A 25,022-nucleotide genomic window follows, 5' to 3' on the forward strand; every position below is an offset into this window, starting at 1 on the left:
GTCCATCGATAGATGAATGGATAAAGAAGATGTGGTACATATACACAATGGAATACTACTCAGCCATAAGAAAAGGGAAAATCCAATCATTTGCAGCAACATGGATGGAGCTGGAGGGTATTATGCTCAGTGAAACAAGCCAAGCGGAGAAAGAGAAATACCAAATGATTTCACTTATCTGTGGAATATAAGAACAAAGGAAAAACTGAAGGAACAAAACAGCAGCAGAATCACAGAACTCAAGAATGGACTAACAGGTACCAAAGGGAAAGGGACTGGGGAGGATGGGTGGGTAGGGAGGGAAAAGGGGGGGAGAAGTAGGGGGGTATTAAGATTAACATGCATGGGGGGGTAGGAGAAAAGGGAGGGCTGTACAACACAGAGAAGGCAAGTAGTGATTCTACAACATTTTGCTATGCTGATGGACAGTGACTGTAAAGGGGTTTATAGGGGAGACCTGGTATAGGGGAGAGCCTAGTAAACATAATATTCGTCATGTAAGTGTAGATTAGTGATACCAAAAACAAAGCAAAAAAAAAAAAAAAGGGCAGTTCCTGTGTGGTAACCTCCAACGAGTTCTACACAAGGGTATAAAGGGCATATAAAAGTGTAGGCAAAGGGTCTGTTTGTGTTTATACAGAGGATCAAAGCCTAATTGGGCTACCCCGAAAATGAACTGAGATACGATATGAAAAAGAACTTCCAACATCTGCACTCTCTGGAAGACTCATGCCAGAAGATGATCATCAAAAAACCCCAACAAAGATCCACGCACTGCTACAGCTGTAGATGCACTCATCCCACCAGTTCCTGGACTTGCCATGGGAATGAGGAAGGAGATATCTAAGCTGGCCTGTGCATACAGTAAAACAACAAAATTGGACTGGATCTATACTGTTGGAACTCAACCAAGAATTAGGAGAAGTGCAAATTGTAGCGCTCCAAAGTCTTACAACTACAAACTATTTATTGTTAAAAGAACATATTGCATGTGAACAGTCCCCAGGAATGGGTTGTTTTAATTTGTCTGATTTCTCTCAGACTGTTCAAGTTCATTTGGACAATATCCACCATATCATAGATAAGTTTTCACAAATGCCTAAGGTGTCTAACTGGTTTTCTTGGTTTCACTGCAGATGGCTAGTAATTACAGATATGCTTTGGTTATGTAACTATACTCCTATTATGTTAATGTGTGTGTGCAATTTAAGTAGTAGCTTAAAACCTATACATGCTGAAGTTACTCTACAAGAAGATATATCAAAGAAATAATCAATCTTCCCATGTTTTCTTCCGTCTGCTACTTCTATAGCTTTTCTTCTTCCTTCCTAATTACAACCCTTAAATAGAATTCGTGCCTCATATCAAATTTACCGAGTATCATAATTCTTCCAAGTGGTAAAGATACCTCAAGACAAATGCTGGGCATAGAAGCCACAGGGCATAAATATGCAAAGAAGTAAAAAGCTAACTTTTTCAAACAATAAGGCTTCTCTCTCACTTACCAACTTCACATTTCCCTGTATGGCCCCGGAAGATGACTGGTTAGCCAGAGACGGGTAAGATTCCTCAAGGGAGGAACAACCTAAGACAGGCACAGTCGCAGGGGGGCCATCAGGTGAGAAATTGGGGATCAACAGAGGTGAGGCTTAGAACCTCACCCCCCCGTTCTGAGAGAAATCTTCTGCATACGTGGATGTTTTATTGCCCTGGTCTAGCTTGGATTAACACATAGTCTACAGGCACACACCTGATCATCTACATGTGCTCTCTTACAACACTAAACTATATTTTCTACCTTTATCTTGTATCTACCTACCACTTCAGCATTTTATTAAAAATAATAATAATAAAGAGAGAAATGTGGTATCCACATATAAATCAAGTATAAAAACCAAATGAGTATTCATATTTGAACTGACTGTTTATAGTTCATAATGCATGAGCAAAACCGAAAGTTTCTGTGATGACTGCCCTTGTACTGTTCACTATGTAACTTATTCATTATGTAAGAATTTGTTCTCCATGTAAGAACTTGTTTGTTATGCCTCAGAAGACTGGAGACTGACAAAAATTAGGCTTGGGGTGGAATAATGATTGTGCATTGAGCATTGACTCCCCTATACAGAATTTTCTTGTCGTTAACAACCATTTGATCAATAAATATGAGAGATGCCCTCACAAAAAAAAAAAAAAAAAAAAAAGGACAGACTTCCAATGGTAAAATAAATTAGTAACCGGGATGTAAGGTATAGCATAAGGAATATAGTCAAGATATTGTAACAGCCTGGTAGGGTGATAGCTGGAACCTAGAATTATGTATATAAATGTTCTACCACTGTGTTGTACACTTGAAACTCATGTAATGTAATACTGTGTGTCAACTACCCTTCAATAAAAAATAATTATTAAAAAAAAAAAAAAATGTATATTCACCCAAGTTTTCAGCATTAACAATGTATTTTTGTAATCAGGAAAAAGTTTCAGATGGAACTAATTTAAGGAAACAGATTTGAAATATAGAATATGAGAATTTAAAGTGGCGGATGACTTCATTCATGTCAGTTTGTATGACCATGTCTAAGTTTAAGTTTTGCCCAAAAATTGAAACTTTGAAAAACTGCTGCTTGGTGGCATTTATTATTAAAAGCTCCTGTATTTTCTCAATAAAAAAATTTTAGATGAAGTTCATCTGCGATAAAGTCTTAGTCTCTCAATCTACGGATTATTGGTTAAATGAAATTGCATAATCCTTCTGTTTAAAATTTAAAATAAATGGCAAATAAATATGTCAAAAAAAAAAAAAAAAAAAAAAAGAACATGAAAAGATTCTCACTGAGCATTAGGGAACTCAAATTTAAACCACAATGAGATACCAGTTCATATCTATTAGGATGGCTATTATAGAAAGAAAAAAAAAACACAGAAAACAAATGTCAAAAATGAGGAGAAATTGGGATCCTGTACACTGTTGAATGTAAAATGGCACAGCTGTGGTGGAAAACAGTACAGTAGTTTCTTAAAAAATAAACATATAATTACCATAGGATCTAGCAATTCCATTCCTGGGTATATACACAAAAGAACTGAAAACAGGGACATGATATTTGTACACCAATGTTCATAGCAACAGTATTCCTAATAGCCAAAAGGTGGAAACAGCCAACTGTCCATCCAGGGATGAAAGGAAAAACAAAATATGTTATAACCATACAATGGAGTATTAGCCTGAAAAGAGAGGGAATTATGATACAAGGCTCAACAGAGATAAACTTATGAACATATATGTTTGTAAATGCATCCACACGGCAAGCTACTTCTCTACTTGTTAGGCCACTGGTCTGTAGAAAGCTAGCAGTGGTTGCAGTATCGGTAGCCTTATGATACGTGCTGTTGGGAGAAAGGCAGAGATCAGGGTCTCTACTTCCAAAGTCACAGCTAGGTAATAGGATCATGAAGCAGTCTGTTTCTCAAGCTCAGGCAAAGAGTGAAAAATACAGGTGGTGGACAATGCTGACTATTTCTCTGGGGAGCCTGTCCTTTATTTTTTACATCTGATTATATCATCTTTCACCACACACATACACACACACACACCTTTTCCCTCATTTCTCTAGTTAAATATGTTCATTTGTTCTTTTATAGTTTCAGATTTTCCAACTTAATCTATCTTGCCAAAACTGATGATCAAATATAGATGAACCTTTTAAAGAAGATGTACAAGTGACCAATCAGCTCGTGAAATGATGCTCAACATTAGCTATCAGAGACATGCAAATTAAAACCACGAGATACCACTTCACAACCACTAGGATGGCTCTGACCAAAAAAGACAGACAATAACAAGTGTTGACAAGGATGTGGAGAAATTAGAATCCTCCCAAACTGCCCATGGGAATGTAAAATGGTGCAGACACTTTGGAAACGAATTTTGCAATACCTCAAAAGGTTAAACATAGAATTACGATAAAACCAAGCAATTCTCCACAACTATGTGTAATACCCAAGAGAAATGAAAAACATATGCCTACACAAAAACCTGTGAAAGTTCAGAGCAGTATTATTCATAATAGTGAAAAGAGAAAAAAACTCAAATGCTTATCAACTGATGAATGGACAAAATGTAGTATGGTCATATAATAGATTAATATTATTTAGGCATAAAAAGGAAGGAAGTACTGATACATGCTACAATATGGATGAGCTTTGAAACCAGTAAGCATAAAAAGCCAGATATAAAAGGCCACATACTTCACTATTCCATTAATAAAAAATGTTCAAAATAGGCAAATCCCTTGAAACAGAAAGTAGACTGTTGCCTAGGGCTGGGATGCACAGGAATAATGAGGAATGACTGCTAATGGGGTTCAGGGTTTCTTTCTGGAGTGATGAAAATATTCTAAAATTGACTATGATGGTGACTGTATAACTCTGTGAGTATACCGAAAATCACTGAATTACATACTTTAAATGGGGGAATTGTCTGGTATGTGAGTTACAGTTTGATAAAAGCTTTTATTTTAAAAATTAAGATGAAGCACTATACAAACAATTCCCTCTTTTGAAAAAAAAACAAACAGAAAATTTTCTCTCACCTTCAGTCAACGATAATGTAAATCTAAATATCTACCCTTGACAAAGTGGAGACACTAAGGCAATTCTTCAGGGAGATTACTGGTTATTGTCTATGAAGTTCAAAGCCCAACCATTTCTACGTTTTTTTGTCAGTTCAGAATGACACAAGCCATATTTAGAAATACACTCCAGAAAAATACTTTGAAGAATTTTATTCTCAACATTCATGAATTTAAAATAATCTATCCAGGCAAAAGAGAATACCTTAAAGATTCAACTCTTTGTTCTCTCCCCTCTAAAGACTCTACTTTTTTTGGATTCTCTTAAGTTATCACATGAAAAAGAGTGAGGCAATACAAGAGATTCACTTTAAACCCAAAGACATACACAGACTAAAAGTGAAGGGATGGAAAAAGATATTTCATGCAACTAACAGGGAGAAAAAAGCAGGAGTTGCAGTTCTTGTATCAGACAAAATAGACTTCAAAACAGAGACAAAGAAGGACATTACATAATGATAAAGGGGTCAATCCAACAAGAAGATAAAACCATTATAAATATCTATGTGCCCAACAAAGGAGCACCTACATATGTGAAACAAATACTAATAAAAACAAAAGGGGAAATAGAATGCAATGCATTCATTTTAGACTTCAACACTCCACTCACTCTGAAGGACAGATCAACCAACAGAAAATAAGTAAGGAGGCAAAGGCACTGAACAACACATTAGAACAGATGGACCTAACAGACATCTACAGAACTCTACACACAAAAGCAGCAGAATACACATTCTTCTCAAATGCATGTGGAACATTTTCAAGAAGAGATCATATACTAGGCCACAAAAAGAGCCTCAGTAATAAATTCAAAAAGATTGAAATTGTGCCAACCAGTTTCTCAGACCACAAAGGTATGAAACTAGAAATAAATTACGCAAAGAAAATGAAAAATCCCACAAACACATGGAGGCTTCACAACATGCTCCTAAATAACCAATGGATCAATGACTAAATAAAAACAGAGATCAGGCAATATATGGAGATGAATGACAAGAATAATTCAACACTGCAAAATCTGTGGGACACAGTGAAGGCCATGCTAAGAGGGAAGTATATGCAATACAGGCCTACCCTAAGGAAAGAAGAAAAATCCCATATGAGCAGTCTAAACTCACAATTAATGAAACTGGAAAAAGAAGAGCAAATGACGCTCAAAGTCGGTAGAAGGAGGGACACAATAAAGATTAGAGCAGAAATAAATAAAATCGAGAAGAATAAAACAATAGAAAGAATCAATGAAAGCAAGAGCTGGTTCGCCAAGAAAATAAACAAAATAGATAAGCCTCTAGCCAGACTTATTAAGAGGAAAAGAGAGTCAACACACATCAACAGAATCAGAAACGAGAAAGGAAAAATCATGACGGACCCCACAATAATACAAAGAATTATTAGAGAATACTATGAAAAACTATATGCTAACAAGCTGGAAAACCTAGGAGAAATGGACAACTTCCTTGAAAAATACAACCTTCCCAGACTGACCCAGAAAGAAACAGAAAATCTAAACAGACCAATTACCAGCAATGAAATTGAATCGGTAATCAAAAAACTACCCAAGAACAAAACCCCCGGGCCAGATGGATTTACCTCGGAATTTTATCAAACATACAGAGAAGACATAACACCCATTCTCCTTAAAGTTTTCCAAAAAATAGAAGAGGAGGGAATACTCCCAAACTCAATCTGTGAAGCCAACATCACCCTAATACCAAAACCAAGCAAAGACCCCACCAAAAAAGAAAACTACAGACCAATATCCCTGATGAACGTAGATGCAAAAATACTCAACAAAATATTAGCAGACCGAATTCAAAAATACATCAAAAGGATCATACACCATGACCAAGTGGGATTCATCCAAGGGATGCAAGGATGGTAAAACATTCAAAAATCCATCAACATCATCCACCACATCAACAAAAGGAAAGATAAAAACTACATGATCATCTCCATAGATGCTGAAAAAGCATTCAACAAAATTCAACATCCATTCATAATAAAAACTCTCAACAAAATGGGTACAGAGGGCAAGTACCTCAACATAATAAAGGCCATATATGATAAACCCACAGCAAACATCATACTGAACAGCGAGAAGCTGAAAGCTTTTTCTCTGCAATCGGGAACAAGACAGGGATGCCCACTCTCTCCACTGTTATTCAACATAATACTGGAGGTCTTAGCCACAGCAATCAGACAAAACAAAGAAATACAAAGAATCCAGATTGGTAAAGAAGAAGTCAAACTGTCACTATTTGCAGATGACATGATACTGTACATAAAAATTCCTAAAGAATACACTCCAAAACTACTAGATCTAATATCTGAATTCAGCAAAGTTGCAGGATACAAAATTAATACACAGAAATCTGTGGTATTCCTATACACTAACAATAAACTAGCAGAAACAGAAATCAGGAAAACAATTCCATTCACAGTTGCATCAAAAAGAATAAAATACCTACGAATAAACCTAACCAAGGAAGTGAAAGACCTATACTCTGAAAACTACAAGACACTCATGAGAAAAGTTAAAGAAGATACCAATAAATGGAAACACATCCCATGCTCATGGATAGGAAGAATATTTTCAAAATGGCAATCCTGCCTAAAGCAATCTACAGATTCAATGCAATTCCTATCAAAATACAAAGAATTCTTCAACAAACTAGAGAAAATCATTCTAAAATTCATATGGAACCACAAAAGACCCCAAATATCCAAAGAAATCCTGAGAAGGAAGAATAAAGTGGGGGCGATTATGGTCCCCAACTTCAAGCCCTACTACAAAGCCACAGTAATCAAGACAATTTGGTATTGGCAAAAAGACCCCAAATATCCAAAGAAATCCTGAGAAGGAAGAATAAAGTGGGGGCGATTATGGTCCCCAACTTCAAGCCCTACTACAAAGCCACAGTAATCAAGACAATTTGGTATTGGCAGAAGAACAGACCCATAGACCAATGGAACAGACCAGAGAGCCCTGATATAAACCCAACCATATATGGTCAATTAATATATGATAAAGGAGCTATGGACATACAATGGGGAAAGGACAGCCTCTTCAACAACTGGTGTTGGCAAAACTGGACAGCTACATGCAAGAGAATGAAACTGGATTATTGTTTAACCCCATACACAAAAGTCAACTGGAAATGGATCAAAGACCTGAATGTAAGTCATGAAACCATAAATCTCTTAGAAGACAACATAGGCAAAAATCTCTTGAATATAAGCATGAACAACTTCTCCCTGAAGGCATCTCCTTGAGCAAGGGAAACAAAAGCAGAAATGAACTCATGGGACTACATCAAACTAAAAAGTTTCTGTACAGCAAAGGACACCATCATCAGAACAAAAAGGCATCCTACAGTACAGGAGAATATATTTGTAAATGACATATCCGACAAGGGGTTAACATCCAAAATATATGAAGAACTCACATGCCTCAACACCCAAAAAGCAAATAACCCGATTAAAAAATGGGCAGAGGATATGAAGAGACAATTCTCCAAAGACACATGAAAGATGTCTCCAGACACATGAAAAGATGCTCCACATCACTAATCATAAGGGAAATGCAAATTAAAACCACAATGAGATATCAGTTCACACCAGTTAGGATGGCCAGCGTTGAAAAGATTAAGAAAAACAAATGCTGGCAAGGATGCGGAGAAAGGGGAACCTTCCTACACTGCTGGTGGGAATGTAAGCTAGTTCAACCATTATGGAAAGTTATATGGAGGTTCCTCAAAAAACTAAAAATAGAAATACCATTTGACCTGGAATCCCACTCCTTGGAATTTATCCAAAGAATACAACTCAGATTCAAAAAGACATATGCACCCCTATGTTTATCACAGCACTATTTACAATAGCCAAGAAATGGAAGCAACCTAAGTGTCCATCAGTAGATGAGTAGATAAAGAAGATGTGGTACATAAACACAATGGAATACTATTCAGCCATAAGAAAGAAACAAATCCTACCATTTGCAACTACATAGATGGAGTTCGAGGATATTATGCTCAGTGAAATAAGCCAGGCGGAGAAAGACAAGTGCCAAATGATTTCCCTCATTTGTGGAGTGTAACAACGAAGCAAAACTGAAGGAACAAAATGGCAGCAGACTCAGAGACTCCAAGAAGGGACTAGTGGTTACCAAAGGGGAGGGGTGTGGGAGGGCGGGTGGGGAGAGAGGGAGAAGGTGATTGAGGCGTATTATGTTTAGTACACGTGGTGTGGGGGATCATGAGGAAAACAGTGTAGCAGAGAGAAGGCAAATAGTGAATCTGTGGCATCTTCTACACTGATGGCAGTGACTGCATTGGGGTATGGGTGGGGACTTGGTAATATGGGTAAATGTAGTAACCACATTGTTTTTTTTATGTGAAAAAAAAAAAAGTAATGCCATTAAAATGCAGATCACAAAAAAAAAAAAGGAAAGAAAAAGAGTGAGGCAACTCTGTGGATATAGCTATGAAAAGACACTATTCTCGTAGCTCTCCTCCTGTGTCCCTCTGTCCATTTTTAGTTGCCTCTGAGCCACTTGTCCTCTGACAGACCTGAAGTGCTATGGTTCCTCAAGGCTCTCTGTTGTGCCCTTTCTGTTTCTATAATCAACATATTCTCCCTGGGAAGATCTCCAAACCCATCTCTCTAGCCCAAATCTTTCTCCTGTGCTCTAGACCCCAAATACTCAACTGCCAGCTTGACAGGCCCCTAAATCAAATGTCCAAAACCAACTCTCTCCAGTCTTTCTGTGTTCCCTCCCTGCCTTGGTGAGTGGCATCTCCATACCTACTTGACCTACCATCTACCTGTAAGCCAGAAACCTGGGAGCTACTCCTCACCCTCCTTTACATCCAAGTAATCATTTAGTTATATCCTTCCTGCCTCCTTTCTCTCTCTCTCAAGTCTATCCTCTCAGTATATTCACTATAAATCCAAAATTTAGATCTTTACATCTTGCCTGAATCATAGTGATCTTACTCCTGAGTAACCTTCTAAATTGCTGGACCACTCCCCTTCGGTTGCTGTGTGACTGTTCTAGAGCCAATTTGATTGTGCCATGCTTAAAATCTGTTATGGCTAAACTATCTTCCCCTAACTCTGCCCAATACTGCCCAGTTCTGGTTTGTGCCATCTTTCCTCTCACCATCCACATGTTCAGTTCCATTTGCCTAGAAAGCATTCCTGGCTTGCTCTCACTCCTCCTGGATATCTGAGACATCACCTCCTCTGGGAAGCCACCTTGACAAAAACTAAGCTAAGAGCTCTTCTGTGTGCTACCATAACACCCTGTTTTTAGCCCCCTCTTAGCATTATCTGTGCTCTATTGTAACATATTGTATCAGACTGCCAGTTCTGTTTTCCCTGCCTTCTCCAACCCTCAGGATCACCAAAATCATTCAAGATATTTGAGAGCATTAAGCACACTGCAAACATTGAACAGATACTTGTTGAATGATTACTTCATCCTCAGTATTTATCAGTGATTTCATTACAGATTCATAGTTAGCCTTGCCATCTACAGAGGCAGTAAATGCTAGAAATAGGGTCTGTTAAAAAAAATGCTCCTGCCAACATGCCATGTTCACATAAGTACTTCTCAACAAAATATAGACCATTCATTAAGTGCCTACAACGTGTCAAGGATCATACCTGGAGTTTTAGATATATAATTTCATTTAATACTCATGAGAACCCAAAAATAAAAACAGCTGACATTAACTGAGTGGGTACTAAGTGCCAGGCACTGTGCTATGCACTTTACTACTTCATATGTGTTATCTTATTTAATTCTCACAATGACCCTGTGAGGTAGGTGAGACATTTAAAGAGGCTAAGTGAGTTCAACTTCTTGCCACATGGCTGAGGTAGTATCCACCAGCGGAGCTGGGTTTGGGACCTGGCAGTCTGCCACCACAGGCTGAGCTCTCCATCACTGCACTATTCCACCTCGTCAAATATTTATCTAGACCAGTATCTATCACTCTTAGAAGATGCCACAGTCTTTCTCAATTGAAAGGAGGCTGAACTGGACTAATGAAAATTAAACTGATCTCTCTTTAGGACCACACCCACATCCATTTCTGATGACACCCAAATTCAATTCTCTCATCAAGACCCCTCTTGAACAGACTAAATTCACAAGACATCTCCTTGGGTCCTTTAAACTTTTCTTAGTCATCCTTCCATTCTGGTGATCCTCTGCTGTAATTGCCCTGGTTAAAGGCACCACCAATTCTGAGCTTATACCTCAGGTGTTATCACAGATGGTCCTGTCATGTTTCCTTAGCTTTCTATCCCTTACATGCAACCCCACCAATCCTGTTCACTGGGTCTACAGCAACTGATCCCTAAATGTCAGCTATTGTTACTGTTACATCCTAAACGCCTCTTATTTTCTCCTTTTAGATATTATTACAGTTACATCCTAAATCCCTCACATTTTCTCCATTATATCCACACAGTTCAGCTTCCAAGGAACTAGACTTCTGGAGCAAGTAAGATCAAGGCTGAGAGAAAATACTTTCTATGAGGATCAGAAGCTAGGCTGCCAGATGATCAGGCCCCAGCTCTTTTCAATGAAAGCACACAGAAGGTATATCTCAAAGTTGGATGATAACAGCAAAATCTAAATAGTAAACTAAAAATGCATGAGAGAGGGTATTATGCTCAGTGAAATAAGCCAGGTGGAGAAAGACAAGTATCAAATGATTTCACTCGTCTGTGGAGAATAAGAACATAGAAAAAACTGAAGGAACAAAACAGCAGCAGACTCACAGAACCCAAGAATGGACTAACAGTTACCAAAGGGAAAGGGACTGGGGAGGATGGGTGGGAAGGGAGGGATAAGGGTGAAAAAGGGGCATTAGGATTAGCACACATAATGTAGTGGGGGGGTGCATGGGGAAGGCAGTATAACACAGAGAGGACAAGTAGTGATTCTTTAGCATCTTACTACGCTGATGGATAGTGACTGTAATGGGGTATGTGGTGGGGACTTGATAATGGGGGGAGTCTAGTAACCATAATGTTGCTCATGTAACTGTACATTAATGATATCAAAATAAAAAAATATGCATGAGACTATCAGATACTGAAATAGAAACTAACAAATGGCTCCAAACCCAAGGAACCAAACAGTCGGTTTTATTCCATTTCTCAAACTTGTAAGTCAGCATTCAATCCTTTAACACTGTGATTCTCCACAAGTGGAGAAGATGCTTCACACACACACACACACACACACACACATACACACACACATGTCCAACCCCAGGGGACATTTGGCAATGTCTGGGAACACTTTTTGGTTGCCACAACTGGGGCAGTGCTATTGGTAGAGGCCAGAAAAGCTGTTAACTACCCTATGATGCACAGGACAACCCCCTGTTCACCGTTCACCCAAAGCCAAAGAATCATCTGCTACTGAGAAACGCTGCTAAGCAAGTGCTCTGAGCACCTTCCATATTCAAGTCACCAAATATCCAAAAAGTTACTTCTCTCTAGGCAGACAACACAAATTTCTCCCCTAAGCTAAGCTACCCCAGGTCTATTTAAGACAGTAAAAGGTATCACGGAAAGGGAGGTGGGTAAATGCTAAAATAGGTGGTTTACAAAACAAATGCCACTGAGTTCAGAGGAAGGTGAGAGCCACAGAGGCCAAGGCCCTGGTAAAGACCTCAGAGAGCAGATGAGGCTCCTTAGTTCACTCTAAGCCTGCCAGTCAAAGCCCCCACCAAGTAATCAGAATTCGCCCTTCCAGCCTTACTTGGAACAGGTCCCTTCACCCACCCTTTGCTTCTGCCAAACTATTCACCTATGACAGCAGCTGAGCCACAGGGCCATGATGTCCCACCCCTACTGTACCACTGAAAAAAAAAAAAAACCCACCTGCTTCACAAAAGCTCTTCCCTTCATGCTGAGCAGCAACCCCACTCAAAGGTGAACAGGACATGTCATCATCTCAATTCAATCACAAAATCTTGTTCCCATTGAGTCCTACAGGAAGGAGGTAGTGAAAAGACAAAGGTGGAAAATACTTTAAGTGGCTCAGGCCTTAAGGCCTTGTCCTCTGCTACCTAAAATCAGTGCTCTGCAGCCAGCCAGGAGCCGTCTCATTTCCTGTAGTTGCCTGGTAAAAATAGGAAGTGGGGCAGGAAGTTCACAAAGCAGAAACAAAAGTAATCACTGCCTAGCTTCCTGAACACAAATCACTGAGCAGGGAGGGTATCATTAAACAGTAAAATGGAAAGGCAGGCATGGAAAGCCAAGCCAGAGTAAAGGAGGTGACACTTCTAGGTCCACCAAGCCCAGATTATTTCTGTGCCCAGCAGACAGACCCCAAAGAAAATGTGCAAAACTGGACACTAGCCTAATATACATAAAGTTTCCAAGAATTAATACTAAGTATGTTAAAGAATCATGCAAAACACTCCTGAAACATTAAAGTCCTATCAGAGTATGTCAGTGAAAAAGTTTTAAGGAGGCCAGGATTAAACCTTTTTTTTTTCTAGTCAAGAAATGATGACTAAAACTAAAACAAAACAAAATGTTACTAAATAACTGATCAGTTGATAAAATCTGAAGTCCATGTTACCCTAAATCGAGCTATGAAAGCTCAAGTAGATAGGAAAAACCCTACTCAATAAAATCCTAATCAATGCTAGACTCTACCATAATTAAAATAAACAAGTTTCTACATCCATCCCCTAGCACAGGTCAACCCTGTGAGCGGTGCCTCAATGCTCTAGGCACCTAGGACACAGAAGTTGACAGTGCTTGCTGTCGAGGAGTTTCTGGTCTAAAGGGGGAACAAATTGCCTCTACATGGTGACACCTGCCTCTTGTGCTGACACTTGTTCTGTAAGAATCTGTCACCACAAAATATGGTATGCCTCTACAAAAACAAAGCAAGTTATCATCATCAGATTTGAAGAACTTTTGTATTTGGTAATTTACAAACTAATAATTTCATTTAAGCAGAAGAAAAAAATTTTCTAACCACAAATTCAATGGAATTGTTAGTTCAAAATAATACACCTTTTTAAAAAAATAGGCCAAATGTATTTACAGTCATATAGATGAAGGATAGGTTTAATTTTGTTTAAATTGAGGGTATTGGTGGGGAGGGAAAAGAGGAAGATCAAAAGCTGGTTTATTTTTTAAACAGTCACTACATAAATAAGTGGAAAAATAAAAGGAATGGATGGTAATCACCATATATTCAGTTTCACACAAAGAAAATAATCAACATTTAACGAAAAAAAGTCCATTAGTACTTGGCCCTGTTGCAGACAGACCTGCCATATTTTCTGGTAATAAATCAACTTACTATATTCTAAGACTCATGCTTAGTCTTCTCATGAAATCAAAAGACTAACTCTCAAAACCTGCTGCCTTTATAAAACAAAGTACTAGAATTTTTAAAAGATTTTATTAGAGGAACACTCTGAGCCAAAAAAAAATCTCTGTTAAACAGAAATCTTCAAAATAAGGAAGAAAGGTGGCACAGGTGGTACGAAGTTTTGCCAAGAAAAAGTTTATCTACAAACAACTACCATACATCACCAAAACGTAAATTAAGTTGGCTTTGAAACTTCCGAAAAAATTTGCTCAGGTAAAACCAAGATTTTATCTGTAAGCTAAAATGGTCTTGGACCATTAAAATTTTTCACATCAAATGCACTCCAACACTAAGAAAACATTCAAAACAACAAATTCTGCTAATAGAAATTCAGGTTATAAACCATTAGGAGAATAACTACTTTAAAGTAAATCATTTTTTAAAATCACAAAGAATTTATATAATTTTTTCAAATCCAAATTGTTAAAAAACTTCCAAAAAAATCTACATTAAAAATCTGCAGTTTATTTTTGTTACAGTGTGAAATGGCCTTGATCTACTCTGCTCTGTTTAAGCCTAGTTTTAGCTCAGTTATCCAAAAAGTTTCCAAATTAGGAAAAGCAAGTTCAACTAGTGAAAACTAATGTATCCATTAGAAAGTTATTTAAGAAAATTATAAATTCCATAGTGCTACTCGTTCTTAACAACTTGCACTGAGGAACCTATCCAAAATTACCCTAGAATAGGGAAAAACAAGCACTTATCAAAAAGCTATTATAGAGATGGGTAAACCAAACTGTAATTTGGAAATTATTCTTCTTACTAGAGAGGAACTATATCCATTTTAGATAAATACACTTCAGATTTAGGATGATTTCTGAAAATTTAAGACACCCAGGACAAATTTTACCAGTGGATAATTATAGCAGCTTTCTCCTCCAGCTGGGAACACTGACTCCAATTTTGCACACCCAGCAAGCCTTCCCATCTCTCAAGAACTGCAAGTCAGAGTCACAGCGAGGGAGCCCATTCCTCCCCACAAGTATTCCAGTCTGTCACATGTTCAGCAGGAAGGACACTCAGGGAGTACCCCCTTGGGCAGGGAAGCCCTAGAGTAGGCCTGCAGTGGCTCATCCAGACTGGCTTCTCTAAGCCATGAGCCTTCTCATACTCAAGGATTGCTGAGGTCCTATACTAGGTACATGGCACTGCTCCAGGCACTGAGGCTGCACAGCGGTGAATGCAAGACACAATTCCTGCTTTCAAGGGGCTTATAGCCTAATGGGAGAAAACGGAGAAAATGCTCATGCTCTTACCTTTCAGGTAAGGTGCTCTAATACAAAGAGATTTCACAGGAACAGTTACTGCCACGCTGTAGTAGTTATGGGTATGGGTTTTGGAGTCAGACTGACCTAGATCTGAATTCCTGCTCTCAGTAATTATTACTTGAATGAATGGCACTTAGTAACTCTATGACGGGAGGCAAGTTACTTGAACTCTTCTGCCTCAATTTCTCCAGCAGGGTGAGAATTAAATCCATAAAGCACAGTACTTGGCACGCCCTGAGTCTCACTCAAGAAATGGAAGCTACTGCTCTGAAAGAGGCCAGGCACTAGTCAGAGGGTGGCACATTTTATTTTCTAACGAAATTCCTCATTTTGGGCTACTATTAGTAAAAAAACAAACTTCCCTCCCCCCATTTCTCAAACACCACAGAGCTACAACAATTAAAAAATACATCACTTACCTTCCTGAAGCTCCGGCCCCAAATGCCAAAGTCCTGGCAACAAACTAAAGGGAGTGCTGCCGGGCATCCTCCCTCACAGAAGAGGCAAGGCTCCACCCATTTTCCTGCCCACCACTCCCTCCTCTTTCAGCCCCAGACAGAAGAGCATGGACTAGGCTCAGTGGGGGATCACCTCGCAGAAGGAAGGGCAGAACAAAGTCAGTTCAGCACAAGGACATGGTGCATTCTCTCCTACCCTGAGACCCAGAGGCAGGAGAGGTCCTTGTGAGCTGTTGAGAGGGACGGCCTTGCCTCTCCCTGCCTAGGTTACCACAGCCTGCAACACTCAAGTCTGGGAGCCAGCCAGCTTTCTTCTGCCTCTGTTCTCAGGCACACACATCCACATCTGGTACCTGGGAGTGGGGTGGGGGAAGACTCAGGTATTCCCAGATTCCCTGGTCATAATTACCACTTCACTAGCACCTGATCCCCAAATCATTTTTAATAGGAAAATTAGATTTTTTTCAGGTAATATCTAGTTCTAATTCTACTCAAAAGCTTTCCCATTATGATTCTTTGTAACTACCAATTTGAAAAAGCACATATCTGACAGTGGCCCAGACACAAGGAACACAATCAAATGGTTTAAAAAAAAAAAAAAAAAGCAATACCATCTAGGAATGAATCCTAGAAAAACTCAGAAAATGTAAAGGCCTGTATCAAACACTCACTGGCAGCACTCCTACAAGCATCAACCTGGAAGTAACCCACATGTTCTGCATCAAAAGGGGTTAATTAAACAAATTACAGAGGAACACCTCATGGCCATTTCAAAAATCAAGCTAGAACGATCACATTTCATTAAGCCTAAAATGTCACCATTTACAAATCATATCATTATTTTATACAAGTGAAGAAAAACTCTACCATATAACAACTGTGATCACAAGACATATGCCAGCTTCAGGCTCCCTCTCCCCTGTCTCATTCCTCTGCCTTAGTCTATCTAGGACACACATCACCACTGGAACAAGTCTCTTTATGCCCTTTCCCTCATCTTTTTCTAGACGTTCTTCATACTTAAGATCCACTGTTTGGATGAAACCGTTCAGGGCCCATTCAGTTCCCATAGAGCCTTTCCTGAGCTCTGCAGCCTCAGCTTTGTTGCCTTCTGTTTCCAGTGAATTGTAAGCACATAGAGATAGACCCTGGACCCACCTGCACATTTAATGCAGTGCACAATACAGGACCATACCAGGACGACCACCACCACACCACACCTGTCAGGAACTATTCTAAGGATATCTGTTCACAAATATTAACTCATTTAAGCCTCACTGTAACCACTACCAAGACGTAGGTAATGTTGCCTCCCCCATTTCAAACAGGGTAAACTGAGGCAAAGAGAGTTATGAGACTTAGAAGTTAGTGACTAGTAAGTGGCAGAGGCAGGGCTTGAACCCAGGCAGTTCAAATAGAGTCCTTGCTCTTAACCTCTATGTTACATTCCCTCTCTAAATGATGGTAGACATTTACATTTTTTAAATTAATTTCTAATTAAAAATACAATACACTTACACAGTGCAAAAAAAATTCAAGCTATACAAAAGAGCATGCAAGAGAAAGCTAGATCAGTCCAACAGCCTAGATTCCAGGGCTTTATCCCAAAGGCAATGACTGCTTCTTTTCTATCATTCCAGAAATGTTTTTTGGCACTTAAAACCTATTTCATGTGCATCTCTCTCTCTCTTTTATACAAATGGGCACATATATACATTTCTGCATCTTGTCTTTTTTGCTGAATAATATTTCTCTGGGCCTGATGCATATCTGCACCTTTACTGTTTATATTCGATTTATAGTACACGTATTTTCACACTTTAATCCAAGATAGTTTCATGAAGTCAGAAGACATTGGTCGGCTTGGACTTCATCAGTAACTAAAATGTACAGAAGACATCAAGAGTTGCCTTGTAGCAATGTACAGGCTGCATCATGAAACAGAGACTTATTAGGTGACATTCAACACATCACTTCTGTAATCTAAGCACCTACATCATAGGGTCGCTGTGAGGACTAAACAACATAATACTATATACAAAGCACGAGGTAATACTATACGCAAAGCACTTAGTGCCAAACCTGACTAACAGTGAGTCTGAGGGAATGACAGTGTCTGATGCAGTTAGTGCCCAATAAATTAGGTATTATAATTAATTGTATTTCCAACAGCTGGGTCCATTTTCCTTTCTAATCTAATTTCCTTCTACTTGCCTATTCATACCTGCTTACCCTCTACTCTAAACCTCCTGGAGCTCACAGACCCCATGCTTGCTTACCCCTACATCTTTGTACCTGTCATGGCCCTGCCCAGAAGTCCTCTCCCCTTACTGTGGTGAACTCACTTTTCCCCACTTTTAGCATACTCAGCTCAAGCCCAGCCTTCTCCAGGAAGTCTTCCCTGACAAATGCAGCTGGATTCTCTGGGTGACCAGTTTGGAAACAGCACTGCTGCCATGCCTTCCCATCTCCTGGTTCTCAGCTTTGTCAGTACACCTAAGAGCAAGCAGATTCAGGGGAACTGATTCAGGCTATCTAAGCTCAAAGATGACTGATGAACTAGCCAGAAGGCCAGTTACTAAGTTTATAAATACTGATGAAAACTATACTTATTGAGCATTTGCCAGGTGTCAGCCAAGGAGCAAAGAGGAAGGAGCTGCTATTATCCCCATTCTACAGACAGGGAAACAGAGATTAGCCAGCATCCCAAGATCAGGCTCTCACCCAAGCAGTCTGGGTGCAGAGCTCTCAACCACTCTCATTCTCTCCTTGGCAGGAAATCTCCATGTGAAGCTATGTTCTAATCAGACGGTACTAGGAGCATGGCAGTAAAGCAAAGGAAAAATACTCTCGCTTAGAAGTTTCAACAGGGACACACCCATCTGTCTGGGGAGCAGAGGCCCAGTGGAAGACTACACACAGCCCCTCCACTTAGGGCTCCCAGACAGTGCTACAGACACTGTACAGTGTTTTGGTACAGACACTGTACAGGAATTTCTCTATAAACCAATTTCTCTCTTGGACCTGCCACTCCCATTTCCCCAGACACTATCCCAACCCTCTCCTTCTGAGGATACAAAATTTAAGTTTAAGTGTTCTGGCTACAAACACATTCCAATCATGCCTTCCTAGGGTTTACAGCTGGGTCAATTTGGTTGAACTTACAATTTTCCCTGAAATCCACCAAACTACATTTACAAAATGTCTCTTGGCTGTGTCTTTTCTATAGATAGCTCTTTTATTCTGATTTTATTCTTAGATGATTATTGATTCACTTATTACTTAATTGTTCCCAGGACAGTGTGTTCTAGGCCCTGGAGAGAAAGCAGTGAATAAGACAGACAAGATCCTGAAACCTGGCAAAACTTAGTATGTGTCTCCTGCTTCTAGGCATTTATGACACCTTATGGCAACTGCTTATTTGGCTTTCTTCTTCAGTCTGTGCCTTTCAGCTCTGTATTCTAATCTTCCAATACAGTAACTGGCCCATAGTGTAAGTACTCCATAAAGGTGAGCTAATTTCAGGACTAAAATCACTGGGTCTCATTGTATTTATCCAGGGGGGTACTAGATTATGTCTGAAATTCCTTAGAGTAAAGGTACAAAGTTTAAATCAAGTTGTAGGGATAGAAAGCAAATAGCAACTACAGCCCGAATCAAGAAGGAAGATACGTCATCTGGTTAAGAACCTTACAGTCATGAAGCAATCGTTTGAGAAGTAATGAAGAGCTCCATCACCTGGAGAAAGTACAGCCTCAAGAACATGTCCAGGGGTCAGAGACTTGCAGCAAAGTCTGAGTTGGGATCACTGAGTGGAGGAGGGGTGAGGGTGTGAGGTAGTCCTTTGTCTAGAAGTCACATACTAGACATGTGGGAAGAAGCATGTATTGTGGGGAAGAGGTAGAGGCATGAAGCCAGGCCTTAGAAAATACTCACAGCAGATGTGGGAAGAGAAGGAGCAAAGACAAGTAAAAAAGTCCAGCCACAAACTTAAAATGACCACAATAGCTTCAAGTCAAGAAGGCCAACCAAGAGGAGATTCACAACAAAAAGAAAGTGTGGCTCACCATGTCAAAGATTTACCGTCAAGGTCAAGGGAAATGAGTGTCAGTTACTGCATCTATCAGTAGGGGGCCTCTAGAGGAGTTTCAATAAAAACATTTGAAACAACCCCTAACATATTCGGGCTCTCTGTGATCTAACACTAAGAGAAAATGGCATCCTACTTTTCCTGTAACTTCAAAATAAAGCAATTCCTTTTTCAAACCAACATTCTTTGTCTACCTGGGGAAGGTCCTCATTTTCCACTAAGGACAAAGTCATGGGAGGGAAAAGGAGAGACTGGACACTCAATCCATGTGATGCCCCAGTGTGCTAGCTCTCAGGTACTATCTATCATTTTCCTACAGACTTGGAAGACACACTTGACATAAAGCTTCTGGTGTATCAGGCTTCAGAATTTCAACAGAATAAACATTCACTAAAATTTTCAACAGAATAATGTGCAACTTATTTAAAATCTTTTAAAAAGGATGCTTAAAACATGTTGTCTTCCAAAAATCCAGAGATAATTTTAGATTGAAAAATCTAGGCTTGCCAAGGGAATCTGAGAGCTTTTCTATCTTGGTCTCTAATGCTAATCTACGTATTCATGTGCAAAAATAGAGGAAGATTAGAATCTCAAATGCCAGACTGAAAAGTTGCCACAACAAACCTGAACTCTTCATATGGAGTTTATCTTGTCAGCAAGAAAGTAAATGAAACAGCAATAAACTAAACTTTTTACTTAAAAGATAAAAAGAGAAATTCCAAACATGAAATATTTCCTGGACTTGTAAAGGAAATTAAAAAAAGAAAGATACCGTGAATGGAATTGAAGAACACCATACACAAAACCTAAATATCAAATCTGTAACTAGTCCTTTACAAACACATACTTAGGAGTTTAGGTCTAAAATATGATAAAATGGCAGTTACAGCTTATTCAATAAAATTGGAAGAACTATTTGGAAAATATTTCATATCTTACACCAAAACCAAATATTAAGTAAATAGCTAGAAGATAAAAAAAATGAGAAGCAATGGAATTTTTTATATACCACTGTAATGGAGAATTTTTCAAACACATCAAGAAAACAAGTACTACATATTTTTTAAATGAGTGTTACCTTTGACCTCTTGTAAATTGATCCTAAAACAGGCAAATCCTTTTGGCAGAATTAGCTTGAGATGAATTGCAAACAATCTACATTGTTCATCAGTACGGCTTGGTGAAACGAAGGTATACAATGGTATACTATAAAATCCATAAAAGTGATAATATGTGTCTGTATTTATTGATAACCACGAAAATATTAGCATTGATTGTTATTGAGCAGTAGGTTGGTAGACGACTATTTTTTAAAAAGTATTGTCACAGTACTTTTTGTGCTGTCTTCGGTGTGAGGAAAGGAGAACGAATTGCTTTTATAATGGAGGTGAACGGTGGGAACAAGCTATTTCCAAACTGGGGCCTCCCCAAGCTATTCATCTGGCAAATTTTGTAAGGAGTATAAACAAAATAATCGTGCCAACCAGAGAGACACACCTCTGACCCTGCGCTTGCCCCACGGGCGTGGGTCCTTCATTCTCAACCCCAGCCTCCTGGGGTCCTCGCGGAACCTCCCCCGGCCCGACAGCGCCAGCGGGCTCAGCAGGGCCGGAAAGCCGCGTTCCACCGCAGGGAAGGTGCACGCAGCCAGCAAGGCAGCCGCGGGGCGGCGTGAGGGCCGCGTCCCCAACCAGTCCCGGCGGACCCCGGCAGCCACAGGCCGCCGTCCCTCCGCGAACTGCTCCGCGGGCTTCCGGGAGCGGGTCGCGGCGCCAGCGCAACCTCCCGGCCCTGACGGCCCGAGAGATTGCTCCCATCCCTCCGTCGCGCGACTGCGGGGTCCCCGCCGCGTCCCCGCTCCCAGGCACGAGCCAGGAAGCCCCTCCGGGCTTCCGTCCCCCCGGCCAGCGCCCCCAGAGCCCGGCGTCCTCCACAGCGGACGGGCAAGGGGCGGGAGCCCATGGCCCCGAGGGGGGCAGCGCCCCGCGAGCTCTTCCAGTCGCCAGCCCCGGCCGCGGCCCACCACCCACCTGCCGCCCCCCAAGCCCGCCCGCCTGCCTGCCTGCGTCAGGCAGCGCCCACTCGTGTCCGCTCCTCACCTGCGACGCGCCCCGGCCCCCAGCGCACCGCCCGGACCGGCTGTGTACACCGGAAATGACGTCTCCGGGCCGGCCCCGCCCCCGCCCCAGGCGGACGCCGGGGCGGCCGCGGACAGAGCGATTTGGAGCCGACCTCTACTGCGCGAGTCGGGCGGGGGCGGCGCATTGGACCTCCTTTCTTAGGGAGTGAGGATCTCCGCGTGGGACAGCTAGGGCGGGATTGAAGACAGGTGGCCAGAACCTGGAGGGCCACCCCGATCGTTCACTGGCCTCCGGGAGGGAGGGGTCCGCTGCGTCCTCACGGATTATTGAAATTGATTTCTAAATATTGAGTTTACTAGATGCCGCACGCTGACAGACACTAGAAACCAGATAATACCCTCACCCTCATAGTTTTATTCTCTAGTGGTGGAAATACAGTAAAATTGTCATAAATACGCGTGATGATATAGTGCCAATTGTGACAAGTGGTAGGATGGGAAAGTGGAAGAAGGAGGAAGTTCCCTGACCTAGTGAGGGAGAGTGATCAGGGAATTCTTCGCACGAGCTGAGGTCCTAAAGGGGAAAATTAAAAAACAACAACAGCAAAAACCTGGAGCAGCAGGGAAGAAAGGCAGAAAAAATCGGATGTTTTCAATAGCTCTGTGTTCAAGAAACTAGGTGGTAAGGAGGTCTTGCCTGAGACCATTGGAACACTAATGAGTTTTAAGCATGGGGTGATTTTACCATACACATGGGTTTAAAGGATTAATTACTTGGGCTGCATTGTGGAGAAGATCTAGAGAGACAAGGCAAAAGTGGATGTAGATTTATATGCTCATGCTCATAGCAGCATTATTCATAATAGTCAAAAAGGTGAAAGCAATCCAACTGTACATGGATGAATGAATGGATAAACAAAATACGGTATATGCATACAACAGAATATTATTCAGCCTTAAAAAGGGAGGGAATTCTAATCCATGCTATAAATGGACAAACTGTGAGGACATTCTGCTAAGTGAAATAAGCCCGTTGCAAAAGCACAGATATTTATATGGGGTACCTAGAATAGTCAAGTTCATAGAGACAGAAAGTAGAGTGGTAGTTGCCAGAGACTGAGGTGAAGGAAGCATAGGTAGTTTGTATTTAATAGGTACAGAGTTTCAGTTTGGGAAGATGAAGAAGTTCCGGAGATGGATGGGATGACGGCTACACAAAAGCATGAATGTACTTAGTGCCACAAAACTATACATGTAAAAATGTTTTAAAATGGTAAATTTTATGTATATTTTACCACTATAAATAAATAGATTTAGAGATCAGTTAGGAAGCTATTTTGATTGTCCAAGCAAAAGGAGATTCTGATTTAGATCTGGACCTCCAGTTTTCTTTGTTCTTGAACATTTATCAGAAAAAAGTTTGAGTATCACCTAAATTTTATTTATAAATTATGTATGTGCATTACACTACTAACATACTATTTACATTATGAAACATACGTAAAGAGAGTTGTAAAAGTTTTGAAACCCCTAGTATATATAGAAGTTCTAATAATTACTGCCTGTACCCTAACAGATTGCCTTCTTATACTGGTGGGTATGGGAACCTGGCTTTGAAGGACAGGCACAGACTATGGTGGTGGCAATGGGGAATAAAGCTGATGCAAGTCAGTGATGAAATAGATACAGAGGGTCAGGAAGAGGGATCTAAATCTCTCCTGAAACTCTGGGAAGAGTCATTGTAGTGGTAACAGTCACAATGCTGTGAAGCTCCTGAGGAAGACCACATTTGCAAGGGTGGAAGATAGAAAGGTGGCCATGAGTTCCATGGGAAACATGACATCAAGGAGGAAGCACCAACAGGCAGTTGGGGATGAGGGTCTGGAGCCCAAGAGTGCTGGAGATGTCATGGGCTTGGGTGGTCATTGAAGCTGTAGGTGGGAGTTGGAGGTGGGTGTGGATTGAAAGGAGGCTTTTTTGGTGATTTGTGTTTTGCAGGTAGAAAAGACTTAAACATGTTTCAAGATTAGAGAGGAAGATTCAGTGATAGAAAGACTCTGAATCTATAGGAGTGAGATGATGTGATTCATATGTGAGGCTCTGAAAAGGCTTGAGGGGTCTAAAATGCTTGGCAGTGGGTTTACCTCTGGCAGCACCAAAGAGTGAGGGGAGCTTAGGGATGGAGGTGTGAGGGGAGTGGAAAGTGGAAAAAGCTCTGAAAGCAGAAAGGTGAGTTGACAGGAGAAATGTGGCAGAACTTCCAAACTGTACTAAGGATCTATTTCAGGTTGATTACCATTAATTCAGAGTACAACCCTCTTATTACTTGACTTGCCCCAGCAGCTTTCAGGTAAAAGTGCAGAAGGTGGAGTAAGGATTCACCACCTGGGGGTTGAATAACAGAGGGGCGAGAGTGTTACTAACTCTTGTGGAACCTAAGTTACGGGAGGAGGGATGTGAGGTGGGAGAGGACATCCGGGTTGGAAGAAGTGTCCCTGAGTGCTGCTGTCATCTTATCTATGTAGGCTGGAAAAGGAACCAGGCTGATGGTGGATGGCTTCTGCATAGGCCAACTGTGGCTTCAATCACAGTCTCAGGACAAGCTGCAATCTCGGGACAAGCCCATCTCTTACTCTTAAGTCCTCCTAGCTCCTTCTACAGTCCCCAGAAGCCTACAGTGGCCATGCCTGGAGGCACCTGGTAAACACCAGGTGGGACAGAGGCCCCCATCCCATGTGGCAGGCTCTGACCCACATGCCCAACCACGGCTACTCACTTCCCTGCAAACCTCATGGTCCCAGGGTCATGTGCTGGAAACCATTCCTGCCTATCATCGTCTAGGCCCACTCTATAGACTTCAATCCAGAACCCCATTCAGCCATTTGTGTAGTTCCTATTTGAGCTCAGGCTGTACACCACCATCTTTGGGGCCCCTTTGCTGGCCTCTGTGGTCCTCTGTGTACCAGGCTGTCTTGGGCCTGTCAGCCTGACCTGAGGACATCTTGTACTGTGGACATATCAAGTCCACTTTGTGAGTACAGCAACAACTATTTGTTTGCATTCATCCGACACAC

The 25,022-nt window shown here is 40.8% G+C and overlaps 1 protein-coding gene across 6 annotated transcripts in view; it reads right to left on the reverse strand.

Annotated features, from left to right (window-relative positions):
- GARRE1 (granule associated Rac and RHOG effector 1) overlaps positions 1 to 22,118 on the reverse strand; it is a 96,356-nt gene extending 74,238 nt beyond the window's left edge. For 2 of the 6 annotated variants that reach the window (XM_036929901.2, XM_036929900.2), the window contains exon 1: positions 21,968 to 22,118. The gene's annotated coding sequence lies outside the window, so the exon portion shown is untranslated. Of the gene's footprint in view, positions 1 to 12,539; positions 13,690 to 21,365; positions 21,502 to 21,967 lie in introns of those variants that run through there. The other 4 variants (XM_036929898.2, XM_057493308.1, XM_036929894.2 and 1 more) reach the window with 3 other exon arrangements.
- Between the last annotated feature and the right edge of the window lie 2,904 nt (positions 22,119 to 25,022).

This window comes from Manis pentadactyla, chromosome 15 (assembly GCF_030020395.1).
Source record: "Manis pentadactyla isolate mManPen7 chromosome 15, mManPen7.hap1, whole genome shotgun sequence".
Lineage (NCBI taxonomy): Eukaryota > Metazoa > Chordata > Mammalia > Pholidota > Manidae > Manis > Manis pentadactyla.